This window comes from Eriocheir sinensis, chromosome 15 (assembly GCF_024679095.1).
Source record: "Eriocheir sinensis breed Jianghai 21 chromosome 15, ASM2467909v1, whole genome shotgun sequence".
In the NCBI taxonomy this organism is placed as follows: domain Eukaryota; kingdom Metazoa; phylum Arthropoda; class Malacostraca; order Decapoda; family Varunidae; genus Eriocheir; species Eriocheir sinensis.
The window spans coordinates 9,714,647-9,736,023 of NC_066523.1; the positions used below are offsets into that span (position 1 = coordinate 9,714,647).

General features: G+C 44.6%; 1 protein-coding gene and 1 long non-coding RNA gene across 2 annotated transcripts in view; one reads left to right on the forward strand and one right to left on the reverse strand.

The window, feature by feature from the left end:
* LOC126998889 (serine-rich adhesin for platelets-like) overlaps positions 1-4,157 on the reverse strand; it is a 76,728-nt gene extending 72,571 nt beyond the window's left edge. Inside the window, exon 1 of the mRNA XM_050861087.1 lies at positions 3,778-4,157. The gene's annotated coding sequence lies outside the window, so the exon portion shown is untranslated. The remainder of the gene's footprint in view (positions 1-3,777) is intronic.
* Positions 1-21,377, forward strand: part of LOC126998890 (uncharacterized) — a 124,055-nt gene that overhangs the window by 44,688 nt on the left and 57,990 nt on the right. The window contains exon 2 of the long non-coding RNA XR_007753061.1: positions 274-444. This is a non-coding gene — a long non-coding RNA (uncharacterized LOC126998890). The remainder of the gene's footprint in view (positions 1-273; positions 445-21,377) is intronic.

Here is a 21,377-nt window from a genome sequence, read left to right on the forward strand (position 1 = left end):
GTACGTAACTGGAGACTCGTTACTTGAGGATGCATTAGGTTAAGCTAAATAATGTTATGAACTTTTTTTTATTTACTGTATAAGTTTAGAAATTCTCTTTTATTACTTCTTTTAATCTTACTTAGACTTGCAACGTGACATTTTATAGGTTTAAGTATAATGTTGTTTAAGATTAAATGAAAAGTTGGGTTTTTCGTGACACTGGCGTGATATTTCATAAAGTAAAAAGTTGTTTAAGGCTAAGTGTAATGCTCCTTTTCTTTCCCCCTACAGCTTTTACTTGTGTTCATATGGAGTCGCTGATTTTAGGCCACGGCTTGGGTTTAGGACCGAATATCCTTCCTGACGTCACACGATGGCAATGGGGCTCGAACCGCCTCGCCACGGCTCTTCCCTTCCATGGGTTGACGCTCTATCCCACTCGACCACCGCGCCTCCCCAAATGTAAGTACAAAGATATAAACAAATTTGTAAATCCTATATTTCAAAACCCTTTCATGAATACTTAATAGTGTCAAAACCACCATCCTCGGCGACTCGTTACGTGGGTCTGTATAAGGTTAAGTATGTGTTAGGTTGCGCAAGAGTGTCTGAGCTTCGGTGACATGGTTCGTGCAGCCCCGCGGGAGGCGTCAGTGCGGCCTCATAACCCAGCCGGCAAGACGGGCTGAGCGAGACGATCTCCAGAAAAGCCCGTTTGATTACACACACACACACACACACACACACACACACACACACACACACACACGCACACGACTTCTACTCATCTTCCTTCTCCACCACCTCCATTACCACCACCACCACCACCAGCACTACCACCACCGCCTCCATCACCACCACCACCACCAGCACTACCACCACCGCCTCCATCACTACCACCTTCATCACCACCACTACCACCACCACCACCATTACCACCACCACCCGCTGTTTCTAGGTGATTGGTGTTAGGTGTATTGTTATGTAAATACCAGAATATGAGAGAGAGAGAGAGAGAGAGATCGCCAAGAAGGTTAGAATTATTCAATGGACGTTTCGACTTCCGACGCAACAGGTGTTAGAGAGAGAGAGAGAGAGAGACCCGTGTGCCGACCTTTGCATACCATTACTTGCGTTTTCTCTTCCATTACGTCGCCTTTTTATGTTTGTGATTCTTCCTTTACGATATTAAAACTCTGTGTACGTATCAAAGCTCTGGGCACGTATTAAAACTGTGTATGTATTAAAAATTTGTGTACGATATGTAAACTTTTGTTACGCGTGGGATGCGACGAGGTAGCGTACACATTTTTAAGAGCCTTTCCTTCCTTGTGTTATGTCTAGACTGTCTGATCATACTGTATTGTCTAGTTAATTGTTCTTTATTCCAGCGTGTGTTTCGTTCATATTACAGGAAACTAACCCCATAATAGCACTGAGATTCCGTGGCGTTCAGACCGAGGAAACGACGCCTTAGATAAATAAATAAATGAAAGTAAATAAATAAATATCGGCAGGCATTAGCATCAGAGAGGAGCTTCATGCATGCCTCTGGTCTTCCTCCGTCCTCACCCCGCACAAACACCACAGAAAGACGAGTTGTCGCCGGGTATGACGTCAGTGTGAGAATCGAGACCTGGAAGTGAAATGCGAGCTTAGTCGCGGTTCTCGAGTTTTCAGGGAGAGGAGGAGGAGGAGGAGAAAGAGGAGAAAGAGGAGGCGGAGAAGGAGGGAACGAAATAAGTGCAAAGAAGGGATGAGTCAGAGGGGGAGGAAAAGAAGAAGGAAGTAAGGGAGAGGGGAAGTAGGATTAACAAGACGGTAGGAAAGAGAATGAGACAGAATATGTGGTAGAGGACGAGGAGGAAGAAAAGGAAAACGGCAGGGAAAAGAAGAAGAAAGCAGGAATTAGAGGAAAGAGGAATGTGAACAGAAGGAACAGGGAACAGATAGAGAAAAGGAGGAGGAGGAGAAGGAAGAGGGCAGGGAAAAGAATGGGGAAGGATGAATTATTAGAGTAAAAAAGGAATGGAAAGAGAAGGAATAGGGAATGGAGAAAGAAAAGGAGGAGGTGGAGAATTTACCACACGTTTCATCCTCAACACTCTACTTGCAGGAGGCGACCGCTGGAGCAGTAATCCTTCACCTGGCACACCTGTTAGCGTGCCTTTATTGCCGCCGCCTTGCACGTCTTGGTTCGGTCTGTGTCAAGGGGGAAGGGAGGGCGTCTGTGTGCTGTGAGGGAGGGAAGGTGGAGGTGGGGGGAAGGCTGACTCACAGGAAGGGGCAAAGTGGTGGTGGAGAAGGGGGCGGTGGCCGGGACTGTCGTTTAGTTAAATCAAACGAAGCCAAATTTTCCGGGCCGACACGAGAAAGACATTATGACGATGAGGAAACTTAACTTCACGGGTGGGGGTCGGAGGAGAGGATGAAGGAATGGATGAGGATGATTGAAAGAGGATGGCCCACCAGAATTTGCAGTGGTCGTATTTTGTTTGCTTTGGATCATCTTGTTTCATTTTCGTCTTGTTTCATGTTCCCTTTATGTAATTGACTGACTGACTGCTGTATTCGTCAATTTTCCGTTTGCTCATCTGTCTGTGCTTGGCTGTGTCTAATTCCTCCCCCCCCCTCCCCCCAATCTCTCTCTCTCTCTCTCTCTCTCTCTCTCTCTCTCTCTCTCTCTCTCTCTCTCTCTCTCTCTCTCTCTCTCTCTCGATCTATCTATCTATCTACCTATCTATCTATCTCTTTCTCTCCTATGCCTCATCTTTCTCTTCCCACCTTCATATTCCTTTACCGCCACACCGTCACCTGAGCCTCCCCGCTGCCCCACCAGGCCACACCCATCACCACGCGCCCCTGAAGCCACCTTACCCTCGACTTTTTCTTTCCTTGTCATCAGCTACTATAAATCTTCTTCATCCCTTGTCGTTCCCATCCCTCCCTCCCTCCCCCTCGCCCCAGCTATTCGTCTAAGAGTCCGTGAAATTAAAGTTATGAATAATATAATGCTTGGGAACAATTACGGTTATCAGATTTGTTGGAAAAGTTTTCATTCGGATTTATATACTCTGGAGTAGGCGAAGAAAAGCTCCGCTCTGCTTTGTTTGCAAGGGGAAAGCTGATATTGTTTTTTTCGCGAGCACACACACAGTAAGCTCGTATACTGGTGGACACACACACACACACACACACACACACGTAGATAAAATAATTTTCACATTATTTAGATTAAAAGATATAATGGTACACTCAAGCACACACACACACACACACACACACACACACACACACACACACACACACACACACACACACACACACACACACACACACACACACACACACACACACACACACACACACACACACACACACACACACACACACACACACACACTTCTTTTCCTGTTTACCGATGCGTTTCTTTTCCTTTATCTTTAGGTGGATTCAGTTGCCTTGTGTCTTCCTGCTAACAACAATTTTTAAATATTTTTATGGAATCATCAGCCGCAGCATATTCCACGCCGTCTAGCTCCCTTCAGCCCCACCCTCCCTTCAGCCACTGCGGGTCGTTACGCCACTCACCGGGCACGTGTGTTCCGACCTGCACGTTGCCCGCATCGCCGACATACACCCCTCTGCCCCCTTCCCCCCCCTTCCTCATCTTTCGTTACTTCGATCTCGCTTTCCGTTTTTCTTCCACCCTCGCGTGTCGCCCTTCATCTCCTCCCCGCAGCTCGCCTTGGGAACATGAAACACCATGAATAATAAAGCCATGCAGGGACTTACCTGGACGCAGCACCTGGCGCTCGCCCGCCTCCTCGCGCTCACGGCTGTCTTCCCCTGTAAGCCGCTTTGCTGCAGGAAAACACGATTTTTCCAGCAGTTTTGAGTCTTCTGAACTATACTTATAACTGGGTATTGTCAGTTAAAATCGCTGAATTTCAGACTTTAACCAGTTTTTTAGTCTTTATGAGATTTGCATCGATTATATATCACGGGAAATGTATGGATGCTGTTTCTTTTCGAAACACTAGTTCAGAATGAGTGTCAATGGGGAAGCGATCGGCGGTAGCGAGATGAACCAGCGGCGTCGTGCTGCCCGGCACACGACACTCCTCCGCCACGGCTGAAGCGGCACTGGCACGCCGGCGGCGGGCTGGCCCTCACCGAGCCTGGCAGCTGCTCGCCCGGCCCGGGACAGCCTCGCCTGACTAGCGCTTCTGACCACAGCTTTCCCCAAATAGTTTTTTTTATCGGAAGCATATTTTGTTTCATTAACTTGAATATGAAATGTGTCAATGGCCTTTCCGAAAGACTGCCTTGGCGTTGACAACGTGTAGTCACCAACGGAAATTGTAAACCTTGGTAGAAATTCCAAGAATGACGAGTTATATTTCCGTTTGCAATTATCACAGGAGACAAAAATATGTTAATGTCAGTACCTTTCGTTGCCGGGAAGAAGGATTTTCTAGTGCCTTGATTCGTTTCCGCTTCATATCCAGTGAAATTGAAAGGTTGCAATCAAGTACCTGACGTGGTGAACTGACGCGTAGCGGAGGACGAAGCGTGGGCCACACTCACAACACTTGGATTTAGTGCCTTGTACTCGTTCATAACAAGTTCAGATTTGTTGCTGTAGAATGCAATGAACCGTTGGAGCGATGTTCGATTTTCCATATATTGTAGGCATCCACAATGCACCGATAATCAATACAGGTGAAGCCGGTCTGAACTACCTGCTCGGTCTCCAATTACTGTTCACCAAAACTCTACACACACTCGCGGTACAACCGGAATTGCTTCATCAAACTTTTCGCTGTAGTGTTTGTGATCACGGTTGAAGGAATATTACTTTATGGCGACGCTGAATGTATTTTTCATATCGAGTTTATAGTTTCACGCCGCTAAATAGAAATAAAAAACATTGTTGGAGGTGAATGCGACTGCGAAATGTTTCTTCATTGTTCTATTGGCATTGCACAATTCATGGAGGAATGTTTCTGTTGTACTGAAGACACGAAATATAAAAGCACAAACAATGGAAGAGCTCACATCGTAAAGGGAACACAGAACATATCCTGAATAACATAGATCTCTACAATAACAAACCATGACTCCCAAGGAAAATTCTTAATCCTTTCGCTGTTTCTACGCCTCCCATCTCAAGCCCTCTTTTTAATCTCCATCAAAGCGCATTCCACTACACTTCTCATACTCACGCAGCCATTCCTTCACCCTTTCCTTCACTCAAGCTCTACAATCCCACCTTCACCATATTCAACCTTGGCGCCACATTCTCACCTTCATTCACACATCCTTGCTCTCTTACTCACACCCATAACTTCGTGCAGAAGTCACCCTCCCACACATACACGCACCACCCTTGCTTTACAACCACTCCTCTCTCACCCGCCGCCAAACAAGAAAATCCCGCAATTCAGCATATGATATGGATGGGGTCCCTGGCGTCCTGTCCCTAAATGAAAAAACGAATCCCCTGAAGCCAAGGCCGGATAAAGAAGCCTCGGAAATGTTGATTTATTCATTTGCCTCGTCGTGTTTACCTCCTGGACGAGCACACCTGTCCGCCCGATAAACACACACACACACACACACACACACACACACACACACACACACACTCCGGAAGGCCTGGCACGATGCCTTCGCTGCTGGGGAGACACGCCCGGCCATCACTGACTCGCAAATTGCCCCTGAGGTGTTTTTGGACTCTTGCTCCACGCGTTTTTCTCGCTGTATATTCCTGTGCACTGTTGACAAAGAGAGGAGGATGCGGTTGATGCTGCGTACGTGCGTAGTTATGTGTGTGTGTGTGTGTGTGTGTGTGTGTGTGTACCTGCGCGGATCATTAGCAACAGAGCAGGTGTGTTTATTGCCTCCGTGTCCCGCGTCTTTCCACCAAGCTCCTAGAAAAATAAAATGAAAATCGTTTCCTGAGTGACTTACGTAGTGTTTAATTAGAGAGGCAAATACTCGTAAGGTTAAAGACACCATAAAATTATATTCATAAAATTTAAATAGGCTGAGTTTTTATTTATAACTAACACCATACGGATAGTTCTTCATAGTATTCACTCTTTTATGTATATATAACTCATTTCGTCATCAGTATCTCCTAAAGTAAAAAAAAAAAAAACTAATATGATTAAAATGGTACGTTCATTGCATTTATTTAATAGTATATATTCTTTAACCGTTACTCTGGACTCGCATGTATATTTTTGTGTTTTTTTTATGTAATGTCACGGCTGGATCCTATCGGTGCAAAAGAGTCAGGATGCTTCCCTTTAAGTCTTACAAAATGTATGGATTTGTGGTGCTTCTTAGGACACTGTTATAGGGGTGAGAGAGAAAGGGGGAAGGAGAGGTGTAGTACGTGGGCAGTCGACAGGTGTGTGTGTGTGTGTGTGTGTGTGTGTGTGTGTGTATGTGTGATTGTGTTTGTGTTTGTGTTTGTATTTGTGTGTGTGTGTGTGTGTGTGTGTGTGTGTGTGTGTGTGTGTGTGAGAGAGAGAGAGAGAGAGAGAGAGAGAGAATATATAATATATATATATATATATATATATATATATATATATATATATATATATATATATATATATATATATATATATATCAAGTTTCCTCTCTAACCGTTCCATTTCTGCTGTGGTAGACGGTCACTGTTCTTCCTCTAAACCTATTAATATTGGTGGTCCGCAGGGATCTGTCCTATCTCCCACTCTCTGTTGTTCATTGATGATCTCTCCAAAACGAACTGTCCTATCCATTTTTACGTCAATGACTCTACTCTGCATTACTCAACTTCTCTTAATAGAAGACCCACCCAACAGGAACTAAACAATTCCAGGCTGGAGGCAGCAGAACGCCTCAGACCTTACTATTATTTCCGATTGGGGCAAGAAGAACCTTTTGCCCTTCAACGCCTCAAAAAAATAGTTTCTCCACCTATCCACTCGACACAATCTTCCAAACAACTATCCCCTATTTTTTGACAACACTCAGCTATCACCTTCTTCAACACTAAACATCCTCGGTCTATCCTTAACTCAAAATCTCAAAAGCTTCCTCGAGGCTTGGCGTTCTGTACCGTCTTCGTCAGTTCTTCTCCCCCGCACAGCTGCTATCCATTTACAGGGGCCTTGTCCGCCCTCGTATGGAGTAGGCATCTCACGTGTGTGTGGGCTCCACTCACACAGCTCTCATGGACAGAGTGGAGTCTAAGGCTCTTCGTCTCATCAGCTCACCTCCTCTTACTGATAGTCTTCTACCTCTTAAATTTCACCGCCATGTTGCCTCTCTTTCTATCTTCTATCGATATTTTCATGCTGACTGCTCTTCTGAACTTGCTAACTGCTTGCCTCCCCCCTTCCCGCGGCCTCGCCACACACGACCTCCACTCAAGCTCATCCCTTTACTGTCCAAATCCCATACGCAAGAGTTAACCAGCATCTTCACTCTTTCATCCCTCACGCTGGTAAACTCTGGAACAATCTTCCTTCATCTGTATTTCCTCCTGCCTACGACTTGAACTCTTTGAAGAGGAGGGTATCAGGACACCTTTCCTCCCGAAATTTACCTATCTTTCGGCCACTCCTCTTACTCTTTTTAGGAGCAGTGAGTAGCGGGCTTTTTATCATAATTGTTTCCTTTTTTCATGCCCTTGAGCAGACTCCTTTGTTGTGGGAAATATATATATATATATATATATATATATATATATATATATATATATATATATATATATATATATATATATGTATATATATATATATATATATATATATATATATATATATATATATATATATATATATATATATATATATATATATATATATATATATATATATATATATATATATATATATATATATATATATATATATATATATATATATATATATATATATATATGTATATATCGCCCTACATCTCCGTCTTTTACTTTGTCTTAACACTCACACAATCGTACAGTCCATGACAAAGCATTTCCTCACATTTGCTCATAGTAAATATAGCCAGGCAGCCCAGCGAGGAGCGACCGTGGGTGGGAGAGACACAAGCCCTGAGCCAAGGAAATGATTCACTCGAGTAATATGAAGTGGTAACTTAATCACCACTAACAGGAAAGCTCCCACGCATCACCTATTCTTTCCCTGGCGCGCCAAGGAGTGTGTGAGGGTGTGAAGCGGAGGGTGACGGGTACGTGGACGATCTTTATGGCAGCATGTAACTGCCCATAACAGTCTGTGGTTGGTTTTCCCTCCATTCTAGGACAAACTCTTCGACTCGTTGGTAATTTTGTCATCATTTTTGCTATAGCGTCTAGTGGCTACGTTTATTTTATTTAATGGTAATTTATTTATAGTCTCTTTCCTCTCAATAAAAAAGGTCCAGCAACATTATCCAAGTATTACTTTACGCTGAGATGCTGTCTATACTTTTTTTTAAAAATTAATAATATGAAAAGGAAAATAAACCATTTTAAGTTTATTCTACTCCGCGCTGCGTGAATCACAGGTATCAAATTTAATTCATTTCAACACTTACTTCAAATATTCCACTTTTTTCCCTCGCGCTTCACAGACTAGTCGCCGGAGGAGGCACCATGGCGTTTGTGAAAAAGGGGACGCGGAGAAAGGGAATTAATTTTCCAAGCAAAATATCGGGAAACGGGACCCAAACCAGAGCAAATCAGCCACTCCAAGCCCTCTCGCGCCCAGGACCCACAAACGAGGCGATTGCGGCTCATTATGCTCAATAGGTTCATCAGAAATCATTGATCGTCTCTCTCGTTTTCTGCTTTTCTATTTTGTGCGTCGGGTCGTCTGGGATGATTGGCCTTGTCCCAGTTTTCCTGCCTCGCCCAATCTCTTATTTATTTCCTGTGTTGCGGAGACTCGGGGAATAAAATGTCAACAGGTGGGCAGAAGATAAAAAAAAAAACGTACTTCAGCAACACGACCATTTAATTAGTCAGTGTCCGGCGTATTCATAAAGAACAGGAACAAAAAAAAGCATACCAGTTGGACGTGCAGGAAATTAGATTGAAAAGGAGAGAGAGAAAGAGAGTGCGACTAGAAAAGGGAGGAGCGAAAATGTTTTAGGTGAAAGGAAAGCTCACGGGGATAGGGAGTGAAGCGCCGGTATCAAGTGAAATTATTGAAAGTTGAAAACTGAACGTCAGACAAGGACCTGGTGAGGGAAGGGAAAGGGCTGGGATGAATGTTGTCGAGAGAGAGAGAGAGAGAGAGAGAGAGAGAGAGACAGACAGACAGACAGACAGCAACAGGCAAAGAAACTGAGACAGAGAGCATAAAGTGTGTGTGTGTGTGTGTGTGTGTGTGTGTGTGTGTGTGTGTGTGTGTGTTCGTTCTGCACTACTCACTCTTCTTTATCCGGCTTTTCCCATTTTCCTCAATCAATGATTCATGTTTCCTTTGGTGCGTCAGAACAGATGCTGAAACGAACCGGCAGACCCGACTTTCAGGCTCAGGAAATACGAATAAATGAAAAGTGGAAAAAAAGTGAAGTGCAATCTATAAAGGGGAGAAATTTCCTGATATTTGCTTTTCCTTTACTTTTTTTCCCTCGTGTAACTTTACAGCCACTTCGTCCCTGACCCGAAAAGTGAATACCTGAGGAGGAGGAGGGGGAGGAGGAGGGGTAAAACGGGACAAGCTGGAGACATTGATTTATGGCGACAGGGGCTCAGACTGACTCTTGTACAAACACGAAGTAATAATATTGTATAAAGGTTGCGACATCGAGATCCCACGAAGAGTGTTTTCCTAAGGGTTGTCATATCATTAATATCAGACAAAGAGTGACCTTCAACGGAGATAGTTTCGGCCTCTTTCTACTCCTCTTCATTTTATAGTTGTTGTAGCTGTTGTAGCTGTTGTCGTTCTTCTTCTTCTTGCTCTTCTTTTTCTTCTTGTTCTTGTTCTTATTATTATTTTTAGTGTTATTATTATTCATCCTCTTTTCTTCTTTTTTCCTGCTTCTTCTTCGCCTCCTCCTCCTCTTTTTCCTCTTCACCTCTTTCTCCTTCTTGTTTATCCTACTAATAACTGACTCCATCTTTTTACTCTCTCTCTCTCTCTCTCTCTCTCTCTCTCTCTCTCTCTCTCTCTCTCTCTCTCTCTCTCTCTCTCTCTCTCTCTCTCTCTCTCTCTCTCTCTCTCTCTCTTTTTTTAAATCAAGGGTATAGTACGAAGAGGAAGTGGGTTAGTGGTGAGGTACAGGTGGGGAATAGGAAAGACAGTAAGAGTGTACAGTTGTATGGTGTAGGTTCGTTAGTTGTTCTGGTGTAGTTATTGTTTATCGGGCACCTTATTTGTATACCCCCGGCGTGCTGGGGGTTTGTGTGTTTGGATTGTTTGTGTGAAGTGATGTGTGGGCGGTTGTTCTCGTAGTGACTTCAAGCTGCGCGGAAACCAGGGGTGGACCAAGTTCGTGCTGCCGTCAAGCTCCTTGACGTGGGTGTAGTTCACGTCGTCTTGCTGGTCTAGCTTCTCCCATATCTTTCCGGCCGCCTCCCGTAGCCTTGTGCTGACTAGTTGTACTCCGAGTCTGCGGTGTTGTGCTGCTGTGTTTTCCGTGTACGGGTATTTCTGTCCGGTGGCAAATCTCAGCGCTTTGTTCTGCAGCCTCTGAAGCTGTAACATCTTGGTGTGGGAAGCCATGTGTGTCGGGGTGGATGAGTAGTCTAGTATAGGAAGTATCTTAGTCTTTACTAGATACAGTTTGAGCCGCTCTGTGAAGTGCCAGAATCTGTTTAGTGATGTGAGGGCTGTTTTAACTTTCATGGTTTTGTCGTTGACGTGTTTAACGATCAGGCCGGTGGATGTCACTGTGGCCTAATATCTGGCATTGTTTTTGGTGGGAGATGGTGTTGCCCTGTATTTCTATGTCATTTAATTTTTTCCTGCCGAGTGCGACCACAGCTGACTTGTCTATGTTTGTTTTGATCTTCCATTTTTTTTCAAATGTGTTGAGTCTGTTCGCCTCCCGCACGACCAGGGCGTCATGGTGGTCTAGGGTACCGTTGGAGGTCACTATTTGTGTCGCGTCGTCAGCATAATATATATCCATACAGCTTCTGTTATCAGACCGGGGCATGTCAGAGGTGTAGGTGATGAAGAGCGTTGGTGATAACACGCTGCCCTGTGGCACGCCGCTGTGCAGGGGGAACGGGGAGGATATTGCTGACTTAACTCGAATGGAAGCTGAGCGCTGATCAAGGAAGCTACAGACCAGTTGTGCCGTGAGCTCTGGCAGTCCGAGTTGAAGTATTTTGTATTGCAGGCCCTGTAGCCAGACTTTATCAAACGCTTTGCTGATGTCGCGTTGGATAATAGTGCAGTTTAGTCCTTGTCCTTTAGTGAGTGCTACCTTTTCGCTGGCGATGGAGATAGCTGACGTAGTGCTCCTCCCTGCCCTGAAGCCATACTGGGACGGGTTATAAAGGTACGTTGTTTTCCTCCAGGTGACATCTGAGTCGTAAGTTGATTATTCTTTCAAAGATTTTTCCAGGGACTTCTAGAGTGTCTCTCTCTCTCTCTCTCTCTCTCTCTCTCTCTCTCTCTCTCTCTCTCTCTCTCTCTCTCTCTCTCTCTCTCTCTCTCTCTCTCTCTCTCTCTCTCTCTCTCTCTCTCTCTCTCTCTCTCTCTCTCTCTCTCTCTCTCTCTCTCTCTCTCTCTCTCTCTCTCTCTCTCTCTCTCTCTCTCTCTCTCTCTCAGATATATTCCTTTGCAATTAGATCTCGTTCTCTTTCGTCTCTTCTTGTCTCTCCTTCCTTTCCCTTATCCTCCTCATCCCATTCTCTCCGCCAAGCTCCGCTCCTCCACGCCTCTCCTCCCTTTCCTCTCTCCTTCCCTCCACTTTCCTCCCGTCACGCCATGTCTTCTCTTATCTCGTTTCTTCTCGTCTTCTTATCTCGTCTCCTCCTCCTTTTCCCTTCCCGCATTTTCTCCTTCTCCTCCTTTTGTTGTTTTCTTTTCCTCCTTAAGCACTCGTTTATCATCATGTCAACGTTCGCTTAAGTCTTTCTCTATTTACTCTCCGTCTTTCTGTAAACACTAACAAACACACTTGAATTTATGTTCTAGTCTGGAATGCGTTCAGGAGATATCATCGGCCCCTGACTGCAGAATAAGATGGGCGAGGCTTCAGCTAACATCACCCTTATCTCCGCCATCTGGGAAACGACTGACGGGGAAGAGCAAGGACCGCTCAGCCTGCGCGGTGGTTCCAATCTCCCACACTATCAAATTCCCTTCCCTTCTGCTCTCTTGCGTTTCCTGTTTTCCCTCTTCTTACCTCCGTGTCCCGTATGTTTTTCCTTCTGTCAATGTATCTGTCTATTTGGCTCTCTCGGTCCCTCTGCCTCTCTCTTTTTTTCTTTCTTTCTTTTTTTCGTTCGTTCGTTCGTTCTTTCATTCTTATTTTTTATCTTTTATATTTTTTATTTCTTCCTTCCTTTCCTGTCTTTCTTTCTTTCTTTCTTTATTCTTTCTTTCTTTCTTTATCACACACACACACACACACACACACACACACACACACACACACACACACACACACACACACACACACACACACACACACACACACACACCTTCATCCTCCGCAGGTTAATGGACGCGGCCACCTGATGGATTACTCTAAGTGGAAGCCTTTAACTGGTCCACCTTCAGCCTTACTATCACAATACCTCTGTTAACACCACAATTAAGACCACATACTGCCCGTGCTGTCCTTCTACCACCGTACCGCACAGCTTCACCATTTTCCACATCGCCCCTTTTGCCTTTCTTTCTTCCGTCTTCTACCTGTACCCGTGTTATACCTGTACCTGTTAACGCCTTAATCAAGACTACCATACCTGCTCGTGATGTCCTGCTGCCACCATATCGCACACCATACCATTTTCCATTTTCTTGTATTCTTCCATTTTCTACCCCTGCATGTCATATCCTTGTGTCCAGACGAAGGAAGTATGATCTCAAGGCCTCAAACGTTTCCACTTGTCTCCTCCCTCATGTGACTAAAAGATGATGATAGAAATGCAAATATTGGTGTAGAGGAAAGCTGACGGGTAAAGTGAGGACAGAGAGTAGGAAAGGCGAAGAATATATATGTATTTGGGAGGGCTGGCAGGGAGGCAGATTTTGAAAGGGTAAATTTAGTGTGAGAGGGAGATATTAAGGGAGATTAGAAAGTCATTTTGGGGAGGCATCAGGTGATCAGAGCCGAATATTCTTATCGTCGCTGCACTCACGGAAAGACAAAGAGGCAAATAGAAAGACAGACAGACAGACAGACACCGAAATACAGGCATGCTCACTCACTCTTTCTATCTATTTATTTATCAAACTTGCTGTCTATCTGTCTATTTATATCTATCTATCTACCCATCTATATCCATCCATCTATTCATCCGTCTCTCTCTCTCTCTCTCTCTCTCTCTCTCTCTCTCTCTCTCTCTCTCTCTCTCTCTCTCTCTCTCTCTCTCTCTCTCTCTCTCTCTCTCTCTCTCTCTCTCTCTCTCTCTCTCTCACTCTCTCTCTCTCACACACACACACACACACACACACACACACACACACACACACTCTGTCAGTCTATCTATCTATCTATCTATCTATCTATCTGTCTATCCATCTATCTATCTATCTATCTATCTGTGTCGTCTGCCCACCGCTTTCTGCCCGGCGTCCTTTCACGGCCCCGCTCCCCACTGCACCCACCCACTCATTTTGCCGCTTAAAGTAAGCGGCTTGGACAGCACCGAAACATTTAAAACTATTTGTTGACCAGTTTTTCCGATACGTCGTACGCTGCATGCAGACTTTGGTCAACGGTATTATTCGTCTGTGTGTGTGTGTGTGTGTGTGTGTGTGTGTGTGTGTGTGTGTGTGTGTGTGTTTACGTGCGTAGGTGTTTGTGTGCGCTTGAATGTGTATGTACGCGTTTGTGTCTATTTTTATTTGTCTGTTTGTCTCTATGTGGATTTGTCTGTGTGTATTTATTAGTTTTCATATTTTTGTGTATACATCGAAACACCTATAACTGAAAGCCCCGTCTATCTTTTGTAACAAACATCACATATATATTCCTGGTAAGGATTAAGGAGGGGAACATATACACCGAGCCGGCCAATGAACAGCGGCAACTACAACAGCAACAACAACAGCAACAATAACAACAACCGCATTAACATCGTCGGCAGCTGTAGCATCATCAGTAATGTTTCCTCTACTACTACTACTACTACTACTACTACTACTACTACTACTACTATTGCTACTACTATTACCAACACGATATTACATTCCCGTCACGTTGCTTCATTATCAACTCCAACTTCCGAATATCTTCCCTGCTCCCTCTCGGTCTTCCTCCTCGAAACATCCTCCCCACCAGCTTCCTCCCTTGCTATAGCGACTATTTCCTCCCCTCCCGCACGTCCCCGCCACCGTCGCCCACCACAGCCCTTCATTGTCTGTCCATTCACATCTTCGTCACGCCCCACAGACTCACCCGATGGAAGAGAAGAGGTCACCGGGATTTTTGTTTTTTTGTTTGTTCAGGATACATTGATAAAGTATACACACACACACACACACACACACACACACACACACACACACACACACACACACACACACACACATACACACACTCTTGCATCACATCCAAACATTTTGTACTTGCACTCAATTCCTTGGACACGAGCACCGAGGAAGGAGGTCATGCGCGAGGCTCTCACTGTGCGGCGGTAAGGGCACGGCGCCGCTCAGAGGAAAGGGTGCACAAGGTCCCTGAGGCCACACTTGTCAGCGGAGTCATTATTGGATTAAGTCACCTGTCTCGCCTCGCTCCCCCACTTGGCGCTCGTCTGACAGGAAGGGACGTGTAAGATGTCAACAGCGGCTGCCACGTCTATAATATTTACTGTAGTAATATATTTTCACCAGTTTGATTATTTATTGGTGTAGGATTTCATTACTTGATTGTATATTTACTTATTTTCTTTCTTTTTAGGTAAACGGATAAGGAAATATTTTGTGCGTCGTCTTTAAATGCATTCTTTTGAAACTCTGTCCCGATATCGAACAGGGATTTGTTGTGCCCTGGGCTGCAGCTGTATTGGATTCCACACCTTCAGCGCGCGCGCGCACACACACACACACACACACACACACACACACACACACACACACACACACAGACACATTCTCCACACGCCCATCGCAGAGAATGGACGAGGTGAAGCGAGGTATAGAGTTTTGAGGCGATCCTTTCCCCTCTCTTCACCCAACTTTCCGTTCCCCTCAGGCGCGGCACTCACCGGCCCGAGCCTCGGGAGCAGGCACTCCAATGCCCGGCCGCTGCCACCACCGCCAGCCCCGCACATGTCAAGGGGACTCGAGGCTGGCCGTGCGTGTGTGGGTGGATGGATTGGGAAGTGGGGTGTCTGTGTGCGTGCGTGCGTTTGTGTGTGAGTGTGTGTGTGTGTGTGTGTGTGTGTGTGTGTGTGATATTGTGTCGCGTGCGCGTGTTGGAGGTGTGGAGTCCAATACAGCTGCAGACCAAGGAACAACAAATCCCAGTTCGATATCGGGTCAGTTTCAGAAGAATGCATTTGAAGATTGCGCGGAGTATATTACCTTATAGATTTGCATAAAGATTAAAGGAAATAAAAAAGTACACTAGTATATTATTCCTTAAAATTATGTTTACTGTTTGCACAAACGAGTTCAATTGGTAAGCCTTTTGTCATAAACTGTTTGGTGTGTGTGTTCGTTTGTGTTTGCGTGTGTGTGTGTGTGTGTGTGTGTGTGTGTGTGTGTGTGTGTGTGTGTGTGTGTGTGTGTGTGTGTGTGTGTGTGTTAGAATTTTACATATAGCTTCTTGGACAAGTGTTGACATTCCCGTCAAATTTGCTGCGACATAGAAAAATAACCAACGACCGACATCTCCACGTAGGCCGCCCTCCTGCGCCGCCCAAGGGTACACAAACAAAACACAACCTTCACCTCAATGTTCTGAAACCAATTTTGTAAATGTGTGTCAAGCTGCGTGTCGCCAATAAACAAAAAAGGGAGACCGTTTTAGTTTTCCGGTGATAGCTCCGGGGACGATAATGGGCTGAGAAAGCGACGACTCTTGATACTGTAATTAGTTAGGGAAGAGACACTTGCTGATGACATTCTAATATGAATAAGTAATGGACACGTCACATGCGTAGAACCGGTACCAGATAGACAACCAAAGTAAGAGAGAAGCAGCCCCAGAATTCTGTAGGTCAAAGGGAGACAGAGAACCCGATTGAAAGAATACATTAGTAGATGATTTGCCACAGCAGGAGGGCGACTTGCATCAGAAGGTAGGAGAGGCCATTGTCCTGCAGTTGACGAGTAATGCCTTTTGAGGCTGCTGCTGCTGCTGCTGATGATGATGATGATGATTATGTTAATGATGATGAGGTCCCCCCCCCCGCACACAAACACACACACAAAAAAAGAGCGTATCCTAATAAACATCAACAAAGGGCATTCTTTTTACCTTTGAGCTGCCGCCTTCCGTGTCAAAAAGGCCTTGCTGTAACCCGCCTCCTGCTCGATTTCATCCTTTTTCTAGACTTAGGGTAGTCTACAAAATAGGGGTAATGGGTTGTTTTGTGTCCTAGTTTAGTTTATTTATAAATTGACAGTCAGACATTCAATAGATACATTTTCTCTGCTCTATATTTTTTTCCTGGTTTGTCCTCCCTGATTGAAAAGTTCTTCTTGGCTGAAGTTGTGCCGCGGAACTCTTTTTTGTTCTAGTAAACATAATCAAGAACACATAAGGACATAGGAGACTCTAAGAGGCTCGTCGGCATAAGTCCGTCTAACCTCCATTTTAAATTTTCAATCGTAACTACGTGAGCTCAATATGTTCCATTCATTCAGTGTCGTATTTGTAAACCTGTTTTTTTCCTATCTTCTTTAACCTACATTTCTACCTTGTGTCTTTTGCAGCGGGTCCTCGTAGAGATTTTTCATGTATAAGTTGGAGGGGTCTTTGTCGTGCCGTCTAAGTATGATGGACAGCCGGTGGCGGTGTTGGTTGTAGTAGTAGTAGTAGTAGTAGTAGTAGTAGTAGTAGTAGTAGGAAACACTTAGAAACAGCTACAGTAATAAACGTTGCAGCATTTCTTGTCTTTACAGCTGGTCTGATGTGTAAATCGCATTCTAATATTCATACATATATACTTACATTTACTCAAACACATACTTACATTAATTCATCAAAAAAAAAAAACGCACGACATGACAATGAATGGTGCCATGAAATTTAATGACTTGTAAGGGGAGGGTTGTTGGTGGGACTGAAGGATAGAGGCATAGTTGTTATGGGGATTTGTTGATAATTAAAGTGTTATTGATATGAGGAATGGACAGTGGGGAAGTCATCGATGAGAGTGGTGCACAGAAAAGGTCGTTGGCAAGACTGGGTGGCTGAGGGACGGTGGGTGCTGGGACTGAAGCATAGGCGCATAGAGGGATGTTTGTTGGTCATTAAGATCTGGGGCGGGTTCATGCTTTGGCTATTCGATTCGGGAAGGACCTTGGGCGGCCCTGATGAATGGCAGGTGTTTGGTTAAGGCCGCGTGTAGATTGGGGCAAGGCTGGTGATGGGACTGATGGCTTAAAGGAGCGTTGTGGAGGGGCTAGACGGATGGTTTGGAGAAGGTTGTCACCAGAGTCATTCGAAATTGGTCAGATTCTTTGATCATGGGTGGATAATTACACATTTTATTTATTATACATGAAACATTGCAGGGAAATAACCAGTAGATTTTCATATCTTATGTAATTATCGCATTTTCACAAGTAATGGCCTTGGATCAAAAGTTTGGAGTATATCCCGATATCGAATTTATGGATGGCAAGAAAATTTCAAAAATTGTATAAACTATTCGAACACACAATAAGCAGAAAATTCATAAAATATCGTTAATACATTAAACTACCGAATAAAGAATTGTCATTATTTATATTGCATAGTAAAATGGGAGGAACAAAGTGTAACTCATACAATAAAGGGCTGAAAGCGCTGGAAGACTTTGAAATTGTTCATCAACATATGGATATAAAACAAGATCAAAGGGATTCATAAACACACAGTTTTGTGACTAAATTTTGTAGTTTACTCCCTCAAACGGTTGTTTTTTCATTGATGTCATTAATGATTTATTCCACTTGATTAAGTCAATGTAAACAATGTAAAGTATTAGTTTTATATTTAACATCAAACAAAGCACTTCTTACTACTTAAGAGTACAGATTATAATCTGATGATACATAAAGGCTTGCAAGCTGTAGTGCACCGCAGCATTGTGAGAACCTTTCACACACCCCTACATGCCAGCATACGTTCCTCCGGTTCGACAGCCATTGTTTGAGGCATAACGGGAAAACGTTTGTTTTTCAAGACAGCAGAAAAAAACTGTGACTATAGTGAGCTTTGCATGCAAGCAAAGACGATCTCAACTTGGGGTCATATGTGTGATACTGACGCCTTGCTCTGACAACTGTGCTTATTGGGGAGTGTGTTGCAAAACGCTGCTCTCAGTGTTGGTCACCTTTCTTTGTGTTGCAATTTGGTTCTTAATATTACGAACTTGTAGATTTGCTTGAATTGATATAATTTCTTGAACCATAAACCCAAATATTGGTAATGGTCTCAGCACATCATTATTTCGAGTAAAAACTACTGTTTGCAGAAAACACCTAAAATGCAATGCAGAAACTTCCGTCGAAGTTGGTAATGTGAAGCGTTTTCAAGTTTTCCTGACTTTGATTCATTAATGGAAAAAGTTGGCGTCACTTTTTTCAGCAACTCGGCTCCGGCGCCAAGTTGATGCAGTGTGCGCGGGAACGAGGGAGTCAGCAAAGACTTGACATATTTTTATGGATCCTTATTTAGTTCTGGTCTTGGATATGCTTTTTATGGGTAATCCTGTCTGACCAAACCGTTTATTAACGTGAGTTGCTCTGTGAACAAGGGAAAAAAAATAAGTAGATATTTTTGGTAAACATGGGCGAATGAAGTAAAGCAGATTGAGTTTCTTTTATTTTATTTTATTTTTTTTTTTTTTTTTACGTCTTGGACTATTGCGCCGGTAGGCTTCTTCCCGGTGGATCCTGATGGTCGGTCCAAGGCTTCTTCCCGGTGGGTCCTGATGGTCGGCCCAGCCCGTTCTGGCGCAGGCGAGTGTTTATAGTGGCGCCATCTTGCATTGGCTCATGCTGCCCTCCCGGAACTCATCTTTTATCCTAGAATCTAGAGTCCGGGTTGATAGGTGGTATTCTGGACAGCATGTGGGTAGTTTTAAGCCACTCGGCGGCGGCTGAAAAATCCCAGCTTGGTGGCATCAGTCGGGGATTGAACTCGCGTCCTCCTGAACGCGGGGCCGTCTTGCTATCTGTTCAGCCACCGCCTACCCCAGTGATTGGCTAACATTTATCCCACATCACCGTAATATTAGCTGAGGACTGGAATCCTAAATCCTATACTACAAGCTTTAATGCTTTGAATATATCCTAGTAGATCACAGCTGGAGGCTGTTAGAAGTAGCAGACTGTCTTTGGACAATGACTTCTTTTTTCACGTTCGGCCTGTTGCACCTGTAGGTTTTCTTGATGGGGCCTGGTGGCCTGCCCCACCCCGTCCATGGTGCAGGTATGGCGTCACCTTGTCTGGCTCATGCTGCCCCCCGGAACTCATCTTTGTTCCACTGTAAAGTTTCGCTCGAGTCCGGGTTGATAGGTGGTCTTCAGGACAGCATGCAGGTAATAATAAACCACTCAGCGATGATTGAAAATTGCCAGCTTTCAGCAGCGGGCGGGACTTGAACCTTAGTCCTCCAGGACACCGCGCTCGCACACTAACCACTCAGCCACCGCCTCCCTAACAGCTTTTTACACTATGCGCAAATCTTAAAAATCTTAAATAGGCCAATAACCCTGAAATGTAAGAATTATTTTTCTTAAGGAGACGCCGAAGTAGTAGTAGTAGTAGTAGTAGTAGTAGTAGTAGTAGTAGTAGTAGTAGTAGTAGTAGTAATAGCAATAGCAGCAGCAGCAGCAGCAGCAGTAGTAGTAGTAGTAGTAGTAGTAGTAGTAGTAGTAGTAGTAGTAGTAGTAGTAGTACTCTCTTACTAAATCAGCTTCCTCGAGGCTGGGCGTTCTGTACCGTCTCCGCCAGTTCTTCTCCCCTGCACAGTTGCTGTCCATATACAGGGGCCTTGTCCGCCCTCGTATGGAGTATGCATCTCATGTGTGGGGGGGCTCCACTCACACAGCTCTTCTGGACAGAGTGGAGGCTAAGGCTCTTCGTCTCATCAGCTCTCCTCCTCATACTGATAGTCTTCTACCTCTTAAATTCCGCCGCAATGTTGCCTCTCTTTCTATCTTCTATCGATATTTCCACGCTGACTGCTCTTCTGAACTTGTTAACTGCATGCCTCCCCCCCTCCCGCGGCCCCGCTGCACTCGACTTTCTACGCATGCTCATCCCTATACTGTCCAAACCCCTTATGCAAGAGTTAACCAGCATCTTCACTCTTTCATCCCTCACGCTGGTAAACTCTGGAACAATCTTCCTTCATCTGTATTTCCTCCTGCCTACGACTTGAACTCTTTCAAGAGGAGGGTATCAGGACATCTCTCCTCCCGTATTTGATCTTGCTTTCGGCCACCTCTTTTGTTTCTTTTTTAGGAGCAGCGAGTAGCGGGCTTTTTTTTTGTTATTGTTTTCTTTTTTTGTGTGCCCTTGAGCTGCCTCCTTTGTTGTAAAAAAAAAAAAAGTAGTAGTAGTAGTAGTAATAATAGTAGTAGTAGTAGACGAAGTAGAAAAACGAGACTCTTTTAGAAGCATTTTCAGTAATAACAGTTTCAGCATTTCTTGTCTTTACAGCATTCCTTACGTGTATATCGCACTGCTTGAAGCCAGTTATCGGAGCGGTCCGACGTTTATGGCGGTAATGGTCGTGCCCGTGCCGGCCCATCGCACTCCTCTCACTCCGAAGCCACTGGTGAAGAGTAACGGCTCGGAGGTGATGCTGAACCACGTTAAGATACTCGTCGTGACGAAGGAGAGAGTTTTTGTTTTTTCAAGGGAAAGTGCGAACCCTTCTGCATAAAAGTTTCCGCCTAACATGCAGTGCTGTGAGGGCGCTCGTATACGCCACTTATACACCACCCACGCCTCATACACCTCCTTTCATCCATGCACCTACTCATTTACCCATTCAATCACCCAGCGACTCACACACAGACTCTCGTTTACATTCACCTACCTAT